General features: G+C 39.8%; 1 long non-coding RNA gene across 1 annotated transcript in view; it reads right to left on the reverse strand.

The window, feature by feature from the left end:
* The window catches only part of LOC310893034, a 137,248-nt gene that overhangs the window by 107,974 nt on the left and 7,002 nt on the right, over positions 1–22,272 (reverse strand). Inside the window, exon 2 of the long non-coding RNA XR_014578653.1 lies at positions 14,127–14,200. This is a non-coding gene — a long non-coding RNA (uncharacterized lncRNA). The remainder of the gene's footprint in view (positions 1–14,126; positions 14,201–22,272) is intronic.

The raw sequence follows: 22,272 nt of genomic DNA on the forward strand, positions 1-22,272 counted from the left end.
TTATATGGTGAGTATTTGAACTTTTCAAGGCTTCTGCAAACCACAAACTCCTTGGGTTCATTCATTAACAACACAGAAAATATGCTTTAGACTTGTGAGTTACTATAAATTTGACACTTCAGACAAATTTGAAAAGGGATTTTGAAGCCTTATACTTCAAACTAAACATTGTGTAGGGTACACAACTAGGCCAGACTCCTTTAAAATGATTTAAATACAATGTAATCCAAAAACTTAATATTGAGAAACTGTGATGAGCAAAAGCATATGTTTGGGTTTGGATCGATGCATTATTCATCCCAGGTATTTGTTGGGTCTATATCGGTGCTCTGTTCTGAAAACTGTGAAGAGCTGCAACCAGATAATTAGCAAAGTGGCAAATATGCAGAGTTAATCTAACAATTTTCTGTTCTTAAAGTGATTGATTAGAAGCCAGTTCAGAAATGGATAGATGCCTGAGGGTAAACTAATATTGCTCTATAGAATAGGAAATATGTACCCCTAACACCATACTGTCAGTTCCCCCTGCTGATTCATTCATTCATACTAACCAAGTAGTTTAGTCATAAAAGCTGACTTCTTGTATCATCCTATATAAAGGGGAAAAAACCTTGCCCCACTGAAGACAGCAGCAAAATTTGTGTTGTCTTTATATGGTTTTCCAGTAAAGGAGTAAGAAATAATAAGACATCAAAATAAGTGGGGTACAAATACTCCTAATGTAAAACTGGTTAGGTGAGTGCAGTGAAGATGAATTACAAAGCCTGATTTAAAAATATGTAGGAGACATTGGGGGGCAACAATAAGTTTATTTTTTATTTATTTATTTATTAGCTAGCATTTCTCATCCATAACAGAAGCCCAGATAGATCTGAATTCTGCTAGTGTGTAAGAATTAGAAATTTGCCTGGAGTATGTACTATGTAGAAGTGGTAGACTCGATTTAATTCCCCTGGCTGAGGCAGGGCTTGGCATCATGTGCAGCTGCGTGCAAGAGAAAGCATACAAACCATCCCAGACTGAAAGAAACTTCCAGGGATGCTGTAATTCATAAGACATAGAAAAAAAACAACCACCATTTTTTATCTCAGAGACAAATATTTACTTTCCAAAACACAGTTATTTCCATCTTATAAGGAATTACTAATTCAGCTCTTCTGTGATTCCAACTAGAGCAGAGGATTTAGGCAACTCCCTGCCTACCACCTTTCAGAAGTAGATAAACTCCTGACTCCTTACATGTCTGGAAGTGAATATAAGGCTCTCACAGGACTTCCTAGCTTTCATGCCATCTGAAACCTAGCCTGGTTCAGAGGAAAGTAAAAACAGAAAACAACAGTACTGCCCAGAAGGTTAGGCTTTTTTATATTTTTAATGAAATTGTCAACATAGAAAACAGCAGAAATGGCCACAATCTCTTAAAGAAAAAGAAAGTTTAGTAGCCCCAAATTATTTCTCACCTGATTATTATTATCAGATAGCAAACAAATAGGGTATATGAAATACCACAACTGCATTTTATGAAGTTGGAATCTAATGCCTTTCAAATTAAGTTTGCCTTTAAACCAAATCATATGTTTCAAGGAAACCTACTAATTTTACGTGATTCTGCTTTCAAACTCCAACACAGATTCCCTCACAACAGGGATATGGGCTTTACTTGAAAAGGTCACTCTGAACCTTCTTATCAACCTTGTTTCAACACATGCTCAAAACCAGAAAAGTCTCTGCCATGGCTGGGAGCAGGTGGCACAGGCTGTGTAGGAGATAGTGGCTCCAGTTTCAGCAGCAAATGTGGGTAGAACATGGATATGTGGAAATGCTTGGTAAATATTTACATCTGTAACCACTACTGCTCTTTCTAACCTAGCTTAATTCCTTCACACAGACAATATTTCCCTTGAAAAAATGAAGAAACCTTTCTGAAACTGGAAGAGTTCCCCACCCCTCTTCCTACAAGAAGTTATACGGATTCCAGAGGGGAGTGTTTGCACAGCAGGGAACTGCTTAATGCAAGGAAGAAAGGCAAATATTATCCTGAACAAGATGAAAACAGATGTTTCCAATCACGCACGTGTATCACTGAGTGTAGTGAGATAGGTCAGTCTCTATGACTGGCTACCCAAACAGCCCAGCCAAGTTAGCTCACCTGGAGCCAGGCTGCAGGTACAGCTCAGTTTAAGGTGAAGCCACTTCAGTGTAGGCATTTGCATATAAATGTATACATATAAGTGAGGATTTGAAGCTGCTGTTTGAGTCAGTGGAGACCTGGGGACTGATTCAGTGGCCCAAGCACCACATCCCATCTCTTTTGCAATGCCTTGCCGTTGAGATCTGCCTGCAGACTGGTAAATACAGCAGGCACAGGACCGGCCAGAGACCCAGTCCCCTCTGGGGCAGCAGCTGGAGGCCAGACGGATAACTAGGGTACTCCACATATGCTTAGGCACCTGAGCCATGCCCCTGGCTCACAAGTAAATAATTGCAGGTCTGCATCTACTTTGGGGTGTTTTACTCCAGAGCTGATTAAGACTGACTAAAACCTACCCGGGATTTCTCTGCGCTGGAGGTACACTCTGTCTATTCCTCCTACTGCGTTCAGGAAATTAAAAGCAAAGCTACTTCTGTGTCCACAGGTACAGACATTTGTGTGTATTGTATGACACATCTCCTACTGACTCTGTTCTAGCATTCAAAGGTACACTGACTTTTGGCAGAGGAAAAAACAGTCTTAATTCAAGAAACCTAAAAATAAAGATGGGCTCTTCTACATATACATCACATTTTTTTCTCCAGAAGATACATTAGCAAGGTATCCACAACTTGTACATAAGCTACTCATCTTCTGATAAGAGCACCCTTTTTTTTATTTTTCAATACCTGGCATTTAAAAATATCTGACCAGTCTAACAGTTTTCCCATAAACATAAAAAATACAAAGCCTTTCAATATACAAAACTGAAATAACTATCTCATTTTGCGTATTGATTCCTTTCAGAAAGCTTTGAGGCCTGCAGGGAGCTTGCATAAGAAATTCTGATTAATGTATTTTGTCACTCTCCTCTCAGAGGCAAAACAGCATAAATAAAATAAATAGCAAAGTAGTCTCTCTCCAATGCATGATACAGAGGCAAAAATAGTATAAATCATCTTTAAGATGTCCATGGGGAAAGTGCTTTCAGAGCTGTGTTTGCTTATCAGTTTATAAATGAAACTGTAACCTTTGCATGTCAAAGGTAACAAGCAGGACATAGGAACAGTTTATTAAAAGCCATGATTAGCTTGCTTCAGTGCTGAACACTAACCTGTTTCTTGAAAATCTGTTGAGCGAAGGCTCAGCTGTTTCATTTCAAGCCTAAACAAACTGCACCTGAACACAGCATTATTAACTCCTCCATTTACACTCAATACATTTCTGGTTTGTTGTTGTGAGAGTCAGAGGGGCAGAGTCAACATCCCTTATCTTAGCTTGCCCAGATGCCTTTTGCATGTAAACTGAAATCCGAATTTTCTCAGTGCCTAATACTTGGGTTAGAGACAATTACATTATGTAGTCTTCTTTCCTAAATTACTCCTGTGCAGTCTCAACCTTAGCTGCATGCTGGTATGATTTGTATCCTGTAAACTGTCAGAGGACTGATGTTTTATTGTGGATGTGATGACTGCAACAAGTGTGTGACTCATTACCACATCTTTTATTGATGGGGCTGGGGGTTACACTGCAGGACATCAGCAGAGGAAGAAAGATGATTTGCAAATTAAACTCTGTGCAAAGAATAGCATCTTGCGGGAGGCTAGGGCCATGAATTAGTTGCCTCTCTAGGGGGTTGTTTTTCTACAATCATGTTCTCAATGGTTTAGCATTTTGCAATCTCCAGTCTGATTTTCTTTCTTAGTCACAGTCAATTCTCTTTCTCTTTGCCCGGCCATGTTCTCATTGCTGCATGCCAAAATGAACCTGCTTAAATACAAAACACACAGTGGTAGGCTCTTTGCTGTTCATCTGTCCTTGAGAACCCTCAGTGCAGAAGTAAATCACGACTCATGAATTCCTCTTCTCCAAACACTTTGCTATTCTGTTCTTCTTACCTATGTTGTTTTTCTTCCCCAGCTTTCTAAACTGAACTAACATCCAGACACTAACTCCGGCCAAGCTCTCCTCTAACATATATTACTTTTACTCTGTTTATAGATAAACAAACCCACAGTTTGATGAAGACCAAGGACTTGACAGACTTCGTGTATTTTTTGTGAAGTAACAAGATTGTTCCCAGGTCCCAGTAAAGCCGCTCACCTTTAATTCTCCACACACCAAAACAGCAGTGAATGAACAGGGCCATTTAGACCTACAGTTTAGGTTGGCAACCAACAATTACTTCAGGTGAGGCTTCCTGCAGAATCCCTAAAGGGATAAAGGGCTGCAGGTAATTTTGAACTGTTAATGCTCCCTGACAGTCCTGAGTGGATGCAGGGACTGTGGGATTCCTGGAGTCAGCCAGAGGAGTTGCAGTTCTGGGGTTTGGCTAGAAAGAGTTATTCAGGAGAGTTTTTGTCTCAAGCTGTTTCAGCAGTGCGAGAGAGACAGAAAGTGAATTGGAGGGGACTGATAGTGGAACAGAAAAACCAGAGGCTGCATTTCTAAAAAGTAGAAAAGTATGTTTACTGAGCTGGGGCAGGGGGAAGGGAGAGGGATGGGAGTAATTGGAGGGCATTACAAGCTTCCCCCCGGAAAGAAGAGTGAGGAAAGGGAGTTATCCAGGACAGCAGGGAAGGCAGCTTTATTACAGACACACGATAACATCATATGCAACAATCTTATCATGGGCTACAGCTACAACAGAACAAATAATCTTATCCAGGTGCTGGGAAGACCCAAAGGAATGTACCACTGCAGAACTGCTGCAGTTTCCCTTCGTTTTGCTTTTTCTATTACCTCTTATTTAGTTTCCTCTTTTATTGACATACTGAAGATCTAAATCAGGTTTAAGTTAGCAAAGTTAGCATTATCTTTCACTAAGCGATGGATAGGTAGTTAAGGTAGGTAACCCCCTGAGGACAGTGAAAGAGATATGACAATAAAGACATCACACTGAAAATATTTTTTTCCTCCATTAAATGTTCCTGTCATCTTGGCAAGTTTTGCAGTCAATGACTTCCGCTTGCTTTTTACCATAATTAGCACGTTCTTGCTCCTACATCTATCTCTTCAAACCAAGGATTAAGAAATATTTGCTAAACTATTAGTTTTGTTATTATATGTTAAATATGGAGATTTGCACATCTCCGTATTTTGAATCCAACAAGGAACTATCAAATATTTAACATGTGGCTCTGGCATAAGCAATCACTTCAGAAGTTACTCATCTGTTAAACAAATAAAAAGTATTTTTGCTCACAGTCACTGTAGCTATAATTCTTTCTTAAAAACACAAACAAAAGTAGGGCTTGTGCTGGATTCAACTACATTTGTTCTGCACAACCACTGACAATATTAAAGGGGAAAGTAATACAGAACTCGTGGCAAACTACTCTGGACTGAAACTGATAGATAATGTGAATCTATTTAATGCTTGTAACCATTTAAATTAGAAAGAAAATATTAAATTTCAGTATGATGTGTATTCTGAGACCAGACAGGGATTTGGAGATCTAATACACAAAAGAGCTCTTGTAAAGCAAAAGTTAATTGTCAGAACTCTTTGGTGTCACCTTATACACTACTGCTTTAGAAAGATCAGACAAAACTAGACATTATCTAAGAAGAATCTTCTTTCAGTTACAGAAAATAATCCATCAGGTACCATCTTTCCGTCACTTTAACTTGAATAAATTATATGAGTTAAAACCAAACACACTGCCCTTAGCTTCACCCGGTGCTCGCAAAGCAATAAGCAATCTGTCTGGCTCCATCTTTTTCTTCCTCACAACTGTGATAAAGCTCTTCAAAAATGGCAATATTGAATTTTTGAATATCTTTATTGTTTTTTGATTATTTGATCTTGTGGTTATTGATACACTTCAATTTCTTATTAACATACTTTTTAAGGGTTTTGAGGAACACGACATAACTAAACATTAATTGTGTAAGTGTAGCTTAGATGAATTTATAAGCACTTTGCCAGTACATATTAGCACCCAGAAAATATCACAAACTGTTTTAACTAAATAATAAGCAGACTGAATATCTCCAGTAACTGAGCTGCTACTAGCGTGCAGAGAACTCAAAAAGTTACATGTAAACATCAGTATGAGCAATTTTTATGCAGACATACTCAAAAAATAAATAAAATAATTTAAAAAAAAAAAAAACAAGAATGAGAAAAAGACATTATTCAACACCAGTCATTTTGGCTATCGCTGAATGAGCTTGATTAGCTAACCACCTAGGTCCATCACTAGTTTTAAGCATGTGCTAATATCACCACTCAGTCTTGTTCAATGAGTCACTACAATTGGCTTGATTTTGGAATGATTTGCAGGGTACCTTTAGTAGCTATGGCTGAGTTAATAGCTCCTTGGAGTGCTGGCACAACAAGGCCTCACTTTCAGGAAAATGACTTACGACTATCTGTGACTTATGTCAAATTAAAAGAAGAAGGGGAAAACGTGGTTCTGCAGAATCTCTAAAACACTTCTTGCTGAAGCAGCTGTTCCACTAAAGACAATCTTCCTATCAGTTGAGGACATCTGGCAAATTAAACATCTGGTTCAGAAACACACTGGGAGACCACTGAAACCTGACCATTCTATAAATGACATGCAACCTTCTATTTTTTTCTGATGCTGCCAATGTACCTCTTCACAAAGCATTTTAAAGAACTATTATTTTAACCTACTGCAGGTTTTTACTGCTGTTAGCTTCCACAAACACTGCACAAAGAAATAATAAAGCCATTACACTCACTTTTCCAGCCTTTGTCCTTTGATAAGCTTGGGGAGGGAAACGAGAAAAAGATATATCTCCCACAGGCAGCAAGCATACCTAAAAAGTGTGCTTGTATTCCTCCAACAAGAACAATGTATTCTCAATTTTAATGATAGTGCTTCTTATGTTCCCCGTTATTTTCACAATTATAATAGATTTCAACACTTACAGCAATGTAACTATGAATCCTTACCAGTGTACAAAACCCATGTGTGAGAAAATTTTAAGTATTCCACAGCTCCCACTGCTGAATGGCATCACATTGAGCCATGTTTTATGCATCAACCACAAGCTTGACTTAACAAAAAAAAAAAAAAGAGCCTGTATGTCAGTCATTTGCTCTATAAACTGTAGCTCTGGGGCGGACCTCGGCCTGGAACAAAACAAGAGCATCTTCATGGAAGTCAATGTGAACTGTGTAGCAGAAAGGTGCTGTAAACCTGTATTCAGAAACAAGCACTTTCTGCCAGAGAGGATAGAACTTTTCTTGCCAGACAAGAAATCTTTTCTGGAATAAACGCTGTGATTGTTACAGTTAGTAATCTTTATATCTACATTCATTTCACCTTGTACCCTACATTCTCATATGGCTGCAGACACTTGGGTTTTTTCATCCTGTGAATGGGCCTAAGGGCTTTTGTAGCAAAGGCTTCTTTGCAAAAAACCTCCCTTTTTGTATTATCATCGCAAGTTATTTTATTAAACCCACCACAATGGGTCAAATAACAAATGTGGACTTAATCATATTTTGTGATGAAACACTGAGAAATGCAGCAGTGAGAGAATACAGCTTCTCTAACATAATGGGTGAGGATGGATCACTGATCTGAGGGTGCAGCTAAGAGATGCATTGCTCTGAAGCACAGAAGAAATGTGTCTTCAGCAAAGCTCCACCCTGCTTTTCTCCCAAAGCTTCCTAACAGCATAATTTTATTTAGATTTCTGCTCTTCTATGTGTGCAAAAACCCCATACCTTTCTAATCACCCCTTCCATGCTTATTCAGTTGTACAGGCAAAGGCTGATGAAGAAAGACATGATATATGCTTTTGATGCATCTTCATGCCAAATAACTGCATCAAAGGAGTAAAAGGACAGGGCAGGCAGGAAGTGGGGAAGAGTTACTTTGATCCTGTGCTGTTGCTGTGTGCATACAGTGTACAAGTCACAATCTATTGATTAGAAACTACAGGAAGAATTGACATTCAGGTATGAAAACAAATTATTTTATGTGAGTTTTCATATTCACCAGTCAGGATATACCTAGGACCAAAAAAAAAAAAAAAAAAGTGCCTAATTACTAACTGCAAAGCCATGTTTGTGCATCTTATCTAAGTTAATAGTAGACACAGATGGACATTTAAGAGTAAAATTTGGTCCGCAGTCAAGATGAGAACCTGTGGAGAAGTTATGTTTACCATATCACAGGCGGTACTACAGGGTTAAAAAGAGCAAACTTCATCAATAATTCAGCCACCAAGCAGATTCGATTCTTCATCAGAAAGCTTCAGCAGGAAAAATCAAATCCATACTCTTTATTCTGGCATTCAACAGTATATACTGCCTTATTAGAAATGGCAACAGGAAAGTGTTTCTCCTCTTTCATCTTACTCTCATGAATGTGTTTTGTATAAGGAATAAACTGGAAAAGTCACCAGCTGGTAACAAATTTCTGGACATTAGTACTGACAAGGGCTGGATTTAAACCACAAATTTCCCTAATCCCTTCGGTTTTAACATCATTTGCAACAATCCCCATACCATATCCAAGAGTATGGAGCACTCTTGGTTTTAATATTTAGCTTGCATGTTTTCTGGAGATGCTCTTCTATTGGTACCATGAATGGTGTGCCCCAGAAGGTTCTGGTAACAAAGTTGTGAAGTCTGCTGATGAGAAAAAACTCCCTTACCAGCACTTTTTAGAGTATATCAGTCAAGTAACCGGTAAATTGCTAAAAGAGATAGCAGTCGCATGGCCATTAGCTGTTGGTTGTGGGGATACACATTGCTGGGCATGGTAGTGTTCATGCAGATCCTATGAGCCTGGGGAGCTTGGCTTTGGAAGCCCTGGCAGGCACCGTGCTGTAGCACTGCACAAAGCTGGCATGGGTCTGGAAATTCTAGGGAGGGCAAAACAGAGATATAGAGTTAGCTGCACCACAACAACATTTCATTCACTTTCCAGCTCCTGTGCTTGGCCTTCTTTCCTTTCCCTATATGCTGTTACCTCTCCTGGCCTCTGGAGTGACAAACCAAGGTTTTGTAAGTGATTCCAGTGAGAAGTCAGTGAAGTAGTTAGCCATCATTGTTATAACTCTGTATTTACAACAATGCCCAAAAGGAAGGAAAAGTTTTGTTTAGGTTTCTGATTTTACTTTTCCTCCCTTACATAATTCTTACGGAGTTGACTATATCGCACTCTAAATACTCTTCCCATACAAATAACACCACTACTTGCATACGATCTGTCTCACTTATTTTAACTTTCCCATTTCTAGGTCCAAAGCAGATGATATACAATGTCTCTATTCTGTTGGATGCAAGAGCCAAGAAAATAGCAACTAATTCAACTTCTTCCTTCATCTGAGAATTGCCTGCCAGCAGTGCCTGATTCAAGATCCTTATCCTTGCAGAAGCAAAGTCAGGGGAACGATTTCCATCATACCTGATTAGAGCCCCTCTTGGCTACTCAAAATTATTCACCGGTGAATAATGCATGATGGTCAGGCTGTTCATCAGTGGCTGTGAAGGAGCAGTCCACCACCAAGCAGTTTCCTTGACGCTGATCAGTGCTGATTAGACGTCTCCCTGGGCTTCCGCAGCTCATGCTGGTTTAGCCCCAGGATGGGGTCTCTCACTCCCTCTCTCCATCCCTGCACTTCAGGGTGCTGTTGCCAGGGCAACTTCTGCTGAGGCTTTAGGTTCAAATTCCAGTATCTACCTGTTCAGTGTTCATAACTCCTTGTTATCTTTTCTCTCTTTACTAATTCTTCCATAGGCTTGTTTCAACAAAACCATCTGGCAGATGGTTTTGGAAACCAAACACCAAAGTGAAGAGAGACATGAGCATCATTGAGAAGACTGCTTTAGTAAAACAGGGGAGAGCTGAGAAAATAAGTCCAGCTGGCCACAATGCTTCAGCCAAATTTATCTCACATCCACGGCCCAATACCTTTGAACTCCATCACTCCCACCCTTACAGCTGGCCCCAAACATGCCAGGTTATTTTGTGGTCTTTGGGCCAATGAGACAGACTAGGTGCACACTGGACATTAATACAAGCACTTGCATTATGCATGTGAAAAGCTCAGTTACAGAAAGTTATATAGGCTGTGGACAAACAGTCCAAGGCCTCTGGGATCCTGCTGAACAGATGTGATGTTCTTCATGCAGAACTCAGTGACTGAATCAGGGATCTGTGTGGTATTTTTTTTTATACTCACAGTGATATACAACATCCTGTGTTCCTGAAAGTCAGGTGAAGTGAACACTGAAGGGAGTTTTCCCACTTTTTCAATCCAGTACCTCAACACCGTCATGACCACACACAGATGCTATTCAATATGTGTTGTGATTTTTTCCTTTATCGGTTACTGTTCTTCTCTCATTCACATAATCCAGTCTTGCCCAAATAATACATAGACCCAGCTTCTCCATGTGCATCACTTACATTTCCAAGCTCCCTCCTGCTGCCTCTGCTTGGGGCAGAGATATATGTCCATTGCTTCCAAAAACTATCTTAAATGAATGATCTACTCATTTCAAAAAAATGTAATGCAACCTATAATGAGATAACTTACCCCATCAAGTGATTAACACATTTTAAATGGTCAAACTGCATCTGAAACCTGATTATTCTAAAGGAGGCTGGTTCCTGACTTTAACTAAATAATTCACAGTTGCTAACAGAACTATAATTATAGCCCAGTAACCCTGAAAGTGCTCATTCCAGAATGGATGTCTGAGGCTTATTCTCAAGCCTGGAGGCAATCACATTTGCTGTCTTTTGCAATTGGCAATCACACAGGCACAAGAGCCAAAATCTACTTGGCCTCCAAAAAAACACTTTTCAGCTTGACCTGTTTGTCTTGAAGATCATTTTTTTTAAAGGGGGAGGAAGAAGAATGGCAAAAGTGAGAGATCTGTGTTGGCCATGTTTCAGGCTTGGGAGCCACAGTGAAGGAGTTCACTCTTCAAAATGTATCATGCAGTTCATTTAAAGAGTGGAAGAAAAGAAATTGCCCATAGGCTTTAAGATGTGGCATTCTTGTACAGAAAGAAAGGTAGGAACAGGATGTCCAGAAAGGTCTCTCTTTGCACTTTTAGGCAAAATTGCAGCAGACCTTACAAATTTAGACAACTCAATATTTAATTAAATTGCTGATCAAAGCTCCTTCCAAAGGCTGAAAAGGACTGGAAGATGGTTTTCTGTCTTGTCCCCTTATGACACATAAATTTCAGCCCTGCATTAAATACATTTTAGAAAGAGCATTGCATTGTGAACCTGGTCAATTAAGGCTATACATTTTTATGGGTAGAGTACTGTATTCCCCAGTGGCACTGGCTGCCTTTTTACATTGAATTTCTAAGCCGTCTTTTATAGCAGCGTATATCCGTGAAAGCATTCAGAGGCGTACACACTAACAAAGCACAAACAAAGGGTGTTTGTATTTTAAGCCACACATTGTAAATACAGAAAAGTTGACCTTAAGTCACTTATCACAGTAGGAAATGGCAATAAATTATATTCAGGTTTACTCGTTTGAAATGTTGTGTTTACAGAATTGATCGCCTGCGGAAAGAGGTGCAGGAGAATCCAGTGTTTCCTGGTCACTCTCTAGCTTTAGTTTGGGGTGTCTGAATGGTAACACACAGCACAGCAAGCCAGCCTTTGTATGCATTTGGGAAACATCGAACAGAATTCCCATCGAAAGTTCTGAAAATAGAAAAACTGTGGGAGTTAAGACTGCTCAGGCTATTTTTCTGGAGCCTACAAAATGCGCTAAGAAAAAAGTGCCTACGTTACTTATCCTTTTCCTCTGTTAAAGCTCACAGTATGCCCTGTTTAGGCCATGTAGTTGACCTGAGCACAGCCAGTGAAATGAAGGCAACCCCTGCTCATGGCTGGCCAGCACCATCAAGACGGAGCATAATTCACAAATAGTTCAGCAGGGTTGGGCTAAAAACACAAGCACAAAAACCTGCCTGAGCTGCACAACAGGAAATCAAAGGAGAAAGATAGGGCTGAAGTCTCATCTGCTGCCAGCAGCCTTGCTCTCTCCTGGAAGGAGGCCTCAGCCTGGCCCCTGAGGGAGGGGGCTCCTTCAGCCTCCAAACCTTGCTCTTTCCACTTGCTGGGAGCACCAAATCCAGTTCCACGGTTGTCTGGGGAGATTTCTTCCTGCCCCTCCACGCACACAATGGAAATTGCAACGGGGCTGTATGGTTGTGATCCTCCCAGCCTACTTGTCCCACTTTGTATAATTTATCTGAATAGGTGTTAGCCTGAGTGTTGGAGAGAGCAATCTCTGCCATGGGCCAGAGATTGCACCATTATCCAGCTCCAGCGCCTTGTCCACAGACCAATGAACACCTCAGAGAAGAAAGACATTTTAAAATTGCACTTATTTCTCAGCTGAGGAGGACTGGGTCTGAAATAAAGGAGTGAAAACAAGAATTCTTCATGCTGTTCTCAAACTAGACTTGCTTTTTTATGCCTTGCTGAGAGAACTCATCCCAGATGACTGTGGCAATACGCAGAGATGAATATCAGGTGCTTCCTGCATAAGGAACCAGAAGCTTTGTGGTTTGCTATCCCCAGTATCACAAGAAGAGGGAGAGGACCTCTTTTCAGACTTCTCATCTTCTTCATAGCAAGCATAAGCTAAAAGTCACGTCCTCCAAATCTCAAAATCCTAGGAAGGAAGCCAAGTTCTCCCTTCAATATATCATATCAAAGCTGGCCCCATGCTCATGTATCCTCTCCTCCCTACAGCTCAGATGTACTGGGGCACCCATGTTTCTTCTCACAGGAATCAGAGTAAGGCCAGGTCAATATCCAAAGCCAGCAGCCAAAAAGTGTTGCCAGGTCCAAAAGACTGGCCTGATTTAAACATCAAAGTTCAGAAGAGGACTGACAAATAAACAGCAAACAAAAACTGAAAAGGATCTTCATCTACCCCATATGTGAATACCAAGTTGCTGTTTGACACCAGTCTCCTCCTGTTCAAGGAAACCTGAGCTCCTAAATCAGGACATAAAATTTCACTAGGCACCTGAAAGTGAAGTTTTCCAGCCCTTGGGTTCCTTTGTAGATCTAGTATTTACGTTCCTGCATCTCTCTGTGGAAGCAAATCAGCAAATGCAGAAACATAGTGGGGTGAATTGACCCCCTGGCAGACGCACGGTGGTCTCCAAAGCACTTTCACAAGATGTTGGGAAGGTGAGAAAGGGTATTTTTTACCATCAACAACACCAGTAGATTTTTCTGTGAAGCTATAAAACAAATGTTGAATTTGCTGAAAACCATAAGGGAGGGAAGTTATTTTGAAGTGAAGCAACAGGTATAGGCAGCAGATGGAAAATCACATTTACAATTACACAGCAGGGTACCAATTATTTTCCCTCGCTAGCAATAAACTCTTGGATTATTAAAAAAAAAAAAAAAAGTGAAAATGTCAAGTCTACATCATTTTTAACTTGGGAGAATGCAAACCCTTCCTTCTTGCCAGGGTCAGAAAGGCTGAGGACATGTCATGTGGGGGATTTTCCATGCTGCTCGGGGCCAGCTCTCAGGAGGTAAGAGCGGTGACGGGCCGAGAAGGGTTAGCCGGCCTGCAGGAATTTCCAGCCGTTGCTCAAATTATTCATAACAGTGCCATCTGCTGGGACCAGCTCCCCGGATAGCGCCTGGGAGCCAGCGCCTCGCGGAAAAGTCTGTTAGTTGGTTTTTGTTCGTAATTAACTCAGGTGTTTTGATAGATGAGGCAATGGCTGATGAATACTAAAGATTTTAGAAGTGCTCTTTGCATTTCATTAAAATGCATTACAAAACGTTTTGGTAAAGGTCAAGCCACTCTGTACAGTGCTCAGTTTCTTTAGATTCTTTTAAATCAAGAGGGAGACAAGGGATTTTTTGTTTTAATTGATAACTCTCCAGTGTGATAAAAGCTTAATCAGTAAAGCACTTAAGCTAATGTTTACCTTTAAGCAACTAAGTGGCTTCTCTGAAGGTGGTGGTAATAGCTGCGTTTCCTCTAAGTCCTGCAGGACATGACCTGAGATCACAAGAAAAAAAAATGCTTATAAATGTAGCTCTCTTATTTACCAGGGAATCGCGCACACAGTGTCTAGATTCAGAATCTAGATTCAGAATGACAAGTGTATGTGAAGAAAAAATTTAGTTCGTAAGTAAAGAAAACACACACTGCAAAAACCACACCACTGCTTGAATTGGAACAGAAAATGAATCATTTGAAGTCATTAGCAAGCCAATATTCAGCAATTAAAAAATTCTTATATTTTCAAATTAATTCTAGACTTTACATAACTGATGCTTATAACTTCAAACTCTTCATGGATTTTTTTTAATATACTAAAAATATTTCTCTACCCTAAAAGCATCAAAAACAATATTAATGTAATTTTACAAACTTTATAGCAGCTCTAGCTTTACATTTGAGAAACTCTGATAAGGACCGTGTATAAAGCTAGAATTTAAGCTGTGCTTGTCACTCTTAGGTGACAAACCTGAGCTAGCTGTGGAGTCTGTCTCAAATATTAAAGACGTTTGTTTTATCACTTTATGTACAGTGCAAAAAAGCTGAAGAGGGAATAAGTTTTAAAAGAAAAATTAAAGACATCCAGTGACATTATCATGTTGAGCTTTTTGTAAAAAGAAATATATTTTTAGAACAACTCGTAATTAAATTTTCAAATGAATATTTTGCTATGTTATAGGTATCAGAAGTATAAAAAAAAATCCAAAAGATTATCTAAATTCACAGATGGTAACTCTATCAAAGGGGTATGATGTTATATTCTTGGTTTTGAGAAGTACCTTTTCATAGTCTTATGCATATTCAAAGCCCATTTTCAATCAGTTCTGAGTGCACAGCACCACCACAAATCTATCCCCAGGTCCTTCGTGCTGCTCTCCAGGCAATGCGATACACATCATTAGTGACCAACTGTGATCATTTTGTCTTGCAGCCTACTGCCACGTCAACAGAAAGCTTTTAGCACCCATGTGCAGTGTGATTGCCTCCGCAGGCACCTGGGGAGTCTCAGAAGGCCCAGTCAGCTCCTTCAGAGCAGTGGGAGTCACTTAAATCCTCGGTATCCAATTTTTTGCCAGGACATTTGACTCAACCCCAGTAGGATGGGATTTCCTCAAATGCTGGTGATCCCTCAAACATCTAGCTCAACAGAGAGTATCAGAGCACACTTCTCAGAGAAGTTTTGTGCTTCGTAGAGAAACTATAGGTTTGGAAGAAGAAAAAAAAAATCTGAAACTAATCAGACTTGGGTTGGTCGATTCAGGAACCAACAGATGGCTACAGCTGTCATGGGAAACTGTACAAAGTGAGAGAGATAAGGAGCATCTAATATCTGCCCCAGCTGTGAGCAGGCCCATAAACACCTACTTCAGTGACGCTGCCACATGCCAGCTCTCAATATCTGTAGCATATCCAGCAGGTCCTGGTGCAGCATCGCCATTTGTGGTATTGGAAGATTTAATTTCGTAATCTAGCTCTTACATCAGTTCTTCCAGCCGCCTACATCAGTGATTTAAGAGCTCATTAAGAAATAAAGCAGTAGAGACATAAGCACAGAAGGCTAAATGCCATGAACTAATAACAGGGCATGAAAAGCAGCTCCAAGGCTGTTATCTGCACCATTCTTCTAAGAGCCAAGCAGGAGTCCAAGCATGACAAGTTACTGGCATCAAAGCAGGTAGAGACAGACAAGCTTTGGAGACCAGCCAGACTTCCTTACTAGAAAAAAAAAAAATATCACATTTTAGCCATAGAGAACCTGATCACTCCTATGATTTGCTACCAGTGTTGTGTGACAATGAGAGAGCAGGAGTGACTGGCTGATGTGGGAGGTAATACTGAAATTAGGTTTTACCATTAGAGTAAATGAACATGCAGTACGTCTCCCAAGTGAAGATCACCGAGTGCTCACAGGACACCGCTCAGAGGACCCTTTGGATGATTGTTTCTCAAGCAGTTTCACAGATTAGAGCCCTTTACTTGCTGAAGCATGGTGTGTTTTTCCCGAGAAAGGGAAAACAGAGTCCTTCTGAGAGAGTAGCGAGAAGTAAGCTGAATTTAGAGAAAAAAATGGGATTGCAATTAATTTTATTTTATTTTATATTTTACAGGTAAAGTACATGTAAACTAAAGCATGGAACTGATAGTAATACCTTTTTCTGGAAAGTAAGCATGATGGGGAGTCCTGAGGCACGCCTCAGTCTTACACAGCATACTCACATACATGTACATGTATATATTTATATTTTATGCTCAGTATGTATATTTGACAATAGCTCTTGGCATTAATGGGCTGTCTCTGGAGCAGAGGGAAAAGATTTTGTTTGTGGGATTAGCTCTTGCAATGTGCAGCACAGCAGCAACTGACCTTTTAACATGAGAAAAATCACACTAGTGTCCAGTTACATTCAGCCTGCTAAATTTAATCCCACGCATTTTTACGCCTGTCACAAACATATAGGATTATTACCAGGAGTCTACCACAAGTGGAAATGAAATGCGTTATTATCTCTTTAAACATGAATGGGTCTGTCACTGATGTCCTAAAGCTTTTTGCAGACACAATGCCTAGTTATCTCCCTACCTCCCTTCAGCTTCTCCACTCCCATGGCAGAGGACTGCTGTGATAAAGTTAATTTTTAGGTTCATGAGCTCAAGAGTGCTAAATAATCTCCAGTCGGGTGCTGTGGGTCAGTCAGGCTGGAAGGATTTGGGGAGACCAGCCAAGGAGCAAGCACAAACCTGAGGTACTCCCTGGGCCAGCACCATATGTGTTCTACAAGGGGTTTATTTTAAAACAGCTCTAGTGATCCACTCCGTGCTGTTGGCTTCTGCACCACGAACCACACTCTCAGCTACAAAAACTGCTTATGGATTTAGCATCACATATCCGCTGCCATATAGACCAGAGTCCTGGTCTCCCCAGCAGCCCACAGGTGGGTTTTTGTCTTGCAGATACCAGGGAGAGGAGAAGGGAGATGTTGGGTGCCCTGCTTACTGCGACAGTGTCAGGCAAGACGTGGAGCCTCTGATTTGATATAGTCAGAAGACTCCCTCCTCAGATAAGGACAGTCCTCCTCAGGGTGCTCCAACCCACAGCCAAATGCTTGCTGGTGCATGGTAGACGCTAGAGACATGCTTGCAACCTTCGTAAGTCAGTGCTGGTTGCCTATACGTGCTGAAAAAGGAGGCAAGTAGCATATAGCATGTAATCCTGCTGAACAACAACTAAATTTAAGTATTTCTCCCTATAAAAATACTGGTGGAAGACCTGCCAACACCAACACTCACTTAAATAAAGGAGACCATTTGTTTCAAATTTTGAGGGTGTGTTAACACACAAAAATCTTCATTTCTGGCCTACTGCTGCACTCACTGTTTCACAGAGTGCTCACACTTCTGACGAGTGTGAGAAGGCTCCTCACATGAGTGTTTCCCGACCTTACTTTCTAAATTCGATCTGCTAAGTGTTTGCTGTCAGCTGATAAATGAGAAGTAAGAATACTCTTCAGTTCCTGAATCGGTTCTGGGACAGCAGCTTCAGCTACTAAGTCTTGAGATCTGTTCCCTGCAGCTCTTGAAGATCATGGAGAGTTTTTAACATATTTTATATCCATCACAGTGTCCAAGGTGATTAGACTCCTCTGCTTAGGCAACCAAGTTGGTTATGCTGATAACTTCCATGCCATGCCGGCCCCAGGCTAGCCCATCCATGCACCCCAGGAATAGCTGGGTGTTGTACAGCCCCTCCACTGCTTCATCTCCACCACAGAATTCCCTGGAACCAGCAGAAGGTGCCACCTTTGAACAGCCATGCCAGCACTAGCGAGCCACAGGAAATCCTTGTAAGCTGGTCAAAGAATTTTCTGGTTCATTACAAGGCTTACATTACAGCAGCACCAGGATTAGGAGCGCACAATCAGCACGGCTGAAAAGTCATTCAAGTGATTTGTGGCTTAAAAATATGAAAACTTCCGAATAACAGAAAAATGATTGATCATGTTGAGCAGACTACTTACAATGAAACCTTAATTAAAACTCTCAGGTAGGCTGTGCATGAAAGGAGAAAGTGAACAGCTTTCTCAGAGGAAAAAAAAAAAAAAGAGTTTTGTACTCAAATTTTCAGCTCCAAAACAACAAAGCACTTACACAAAGGTCTGACTTCAATCATATGCTGAGGTTTCCAAAATCAGTGAAAACAAAAATCATGGGATTTCAGAATGTTTTGAATCAGCCACATACTTAATTTCCTTGCTGAATCCTAGACAAAACTTTTATTCCTATTTCAATTATCTTTCCTCATATAAATTGAAGATTATTGAGTGCATTTTTTAACTTCATTTAGTATTTCTGAACACACTTCTGGAAACAGCTATCTTATAAAAGATGGATTCACAGAATCGTCTAAACTGGGTGATCAGTAAAAGTCCCCAGCCTTTTGACACAATAAAACCACAATTCAGGATGTTGGCAAACTCCAGGTCTCATTTTTGGAGTAGAGCAGTATTAACTGTACTGCTTAGGTCAGAGTTTTTAAATGGTTTATGTGAGCCAAGAAATTGTGTTTTCCTTTGAATACTTCAGGAAATCTATGTAGCTAACTGTATGGGAAGGCTACAAAAGACAGTCTTATGTAAAATCTGGAAATGAGCATAGAGATATGCAAATAGTAAGCAGATTATGTCACTATTTTAAGTTGCCAACTTTTAAGTTTGGCATACGTGTCAGTACTCATCTTGTAACCACCACCTAGTGACAGTAGAAAGAAAAACAGAACAATTTTGAATCTGAAGAAAATCACAGAGTGTGATCACTTTAGAGTATGGCTGTTTAGCCACCAAAACCCGGAAAGGTCATGGCTCATTGGTTAAATGCCGTGTCATTAAGGTACAGCTCAAGGATGTTTAGAGACATTCTTTCTCACATGTGAAACCCCATGGCTGAAGAAACAGTGCTGTCAAGTAGGTCACCTACCAGTTAAATGTTCAGATGTGGACGGGAGCTCAAACCTCGGAGCTCCGCTACCACATTATAAAAATGATTGATATTCCACAAGTTGCACTGTGAACATCATGTGCAAAGATAACCTCAGGAATTCAAAGATTAGACAAGAGTCATCTTGTGTTGATTGATGGCCCTGTGTCACTCTGGGTTACGGGTTATGACCACTGGAGGCTTCAAAATGAACTAAGCCAAACATAGCAGCATCCTTTGCTCAGTGAAGCAAAGATGCGGGTCTGAGAAACCAAACTGTTCTGTCAAAAAATAAAATACTTAGCTCAGAAAAATCTGTCAGACTTTCAACACTTTTGACAGCTTCCATATTCAATGCATGCAAAAGTGAGTCTGATGAATGCAGGCAACACATTCAGAATGTTCCTTTGACATTAAAAATCCCTAATCTGGTATTTTATCCTTAAATAATTCACACATCTCTTTTATGTAGGTCTCTCTCTCTCTCGGATGCTCTATAGAGGAAATATCTTCATTAAAGCAAACAAAAATAAACCACTAGCATTAGAAGCTGTTCTCACATATGGTACAAAAGCATGCTAATAGTTTAATGACACTGATGAATAGCCTATATTAACTGAAGAATAGCTGTCTTTTAAGTACTACAGATATCATCCTGTATTAGGGCTGTCATTTATCATAAGAGGAGGAATTTTATCAACAAGTAAAATGAAATGCATTCTATTAATGGTCATAGTTGCCCGATCTTTAAAATTCCACCGTAGTTTTTATGAGGACATCACTTTGTAAAATATTTGCTTTTAATTTGGAAACTTCTGTTCTTTAATTTCATTAGGATCTTTATTTGTCATATCATTCTTGTTAAAAAAAAAAGAAGAGAAAGAAAAATAACAAAAATTTGGGTTATTAATATTTTGCTGAACTTTTCCCCATTTGTAAAGATGTAGTCAGTGTAGAGTTTGTGAATTCCCACGAAATTCAACAGAAGAATTTTAGATCAGCCATGGGGAATCTAAGGAAAATTGTCTATCCAAGATGATAAAAGAATAAGTGAACATAATTTTCTTAATTTTGTGCTGAAAGTACACACAAAAAAATAACTTGGATTTAATGGTCACTAGTGACTTTCTAACAGACTTTTTCCAAGACAACTATAATAGTAAAGAAATAGCTTCTTAAAAGGTAAGATATTTCTAATAACTCAGAAACCATGCTGTCAAACTTTTGTCATTCATATAGTTTAGGTCAAAGTACAAACACTTGACTGGTCAATTTTTATTCCTACAGCTTTCTCACTTCATATCTGTTTTAATTTTAAATTCAAATGTTCTTGTTGGGAAAAACTGACAGCAAGATCTTGTCCCTCTGTCTTGCAGGTGACGCGCACGATTGTGTACCTCAGCATCCCGAGAAGCAAGTCTGGATGAAGAGGAACAGAAAGTGTGACATGAAGTACACAAAAAAAAAAAAATCACATGCCTCCTTGCCTCCTTTACATTTTCTAGACAAGAGGATTCTCCTCTAACAGATATTCTGTTAATTATAGCACAACAGTATCTGCTCAGTGCAGATTTTTCAGATGCTTTTAAGACTTTTTAACGCCTGACATATCACTGTTTTTGAATACTCCACCACCACAACCTAGTTCTTCTCCTGTTAAATTAATAGATACGTTGCCCTACATTTTTGTGGAAGCAGGATTACCCACACATTTTAGAAATGAGACTATTCATGTGGTTTTTCTTTCATACCTTCTATTCAACATTTGGTCAAACAACAAAGATTAGAGTAAGGAATTTTCTCTGTTTCTACATATTCTTTATAAATAGACCACTACTCCTTATATATAGACGTGTGACCGAGAGTACTTTAAAAACACAGTTCTGAACCCATTTTATTGGTAGGCATATTAGAGTCTAGACCTAGCTTGCCTAGCTCCAGGAACATGAAAAAGTGCTTACGTTAGGAGTTTAGCTGCTTTATCTGCCCTAGCTGTCAATGAAGAGAGGTAGAAGTCCACCAAGGCAATTCAGCTGCACTTAAGACTTCTGATATCATGCATTTGTAGCTTTACAAGCACAAAGGGAGACAACATCCAGCAAAAAGCTGCTACTAAAATATGCAGAAAATCCAACCCAACATGTCTTAATCTTTTAATACAAACTTTAATTGTGTGATAATCATACAAGGCCCTAATAGATGTCTGAAGTGTCTAATATTACATAAGTTGAATCTTATTTTCCTAACAGTGTCAGATCTTTTAATGTGAATATTAACACAAATAGGAATCTTAACGAGCAGAATGATTTGTTTGATGAAATTTTATCACTGATCTTAATTTTTCTGTGCTTTGCATCTGATATGGAGATGAATGACTTCACATATAGCATTTAGCTGGAGTACCCTGATGTGAGAAGAGAACCTGCCAGTCTTGACAGATACAAATTAGCTGCTCAGAAAAGCCCAAGAGTGACACAAAAACAGAAGAAATGCACCCACAGGCTGGTGATGTGAGCACTCTGGAGGCCCTTCTGGCTGCCACCATATAAATACAGCCTTCAGCACCTCAAGATGTTGTTGTTGCGGTTGTAGCTTAAGGAAAAAAGTAATACACATTTTAAGCCTCAAAGCTACTTCTTAAAGCATGAGAACGTCTTCCATTTTTTTTTTGCAGTCAGGCTTCTTCTGCCATGAGACACTGAAACACAGGTCATTCTTTTCAGAACAGTGTCAATTCTTCACAAAATGTGATCACTGCTATCTGTTTTTCTATCAGCTGCCTGAAGAAAACAGGTTAACTGATTTGTCAGCCTATGGGAAGAAAAATATACGACAACATCAGCAGACTATGAATCCTAGACCAAGTTCTCTCCTCCTAGTCCCTGAAAGAATGCCCAACTGAGAGGAGAAGCATATCCACTACACTCTGAGTAGATTTAATCAATGAGAAAACTTAAATGAATATTTTAAAAGGGAGAGAACAGATTTTTCACATAATATTCCCATCTCCGTAAGCCCCACCAACAACCCAACAGACAAGCTCTGGAGGACATAAAGGCACCTGGACTCCATCTCCCACTGACAACAGGTAACCTCAT

This window comes from Anser anser (assembly GCF_964211835.1).
Source record: "Anser anser genome assembly, chromosome: 1".
Lineage (NCBI taxonomy): Eukaryota > Metazoa > Chordata > Aves > Anseriformes > Anatidae > Anser > Anser anser.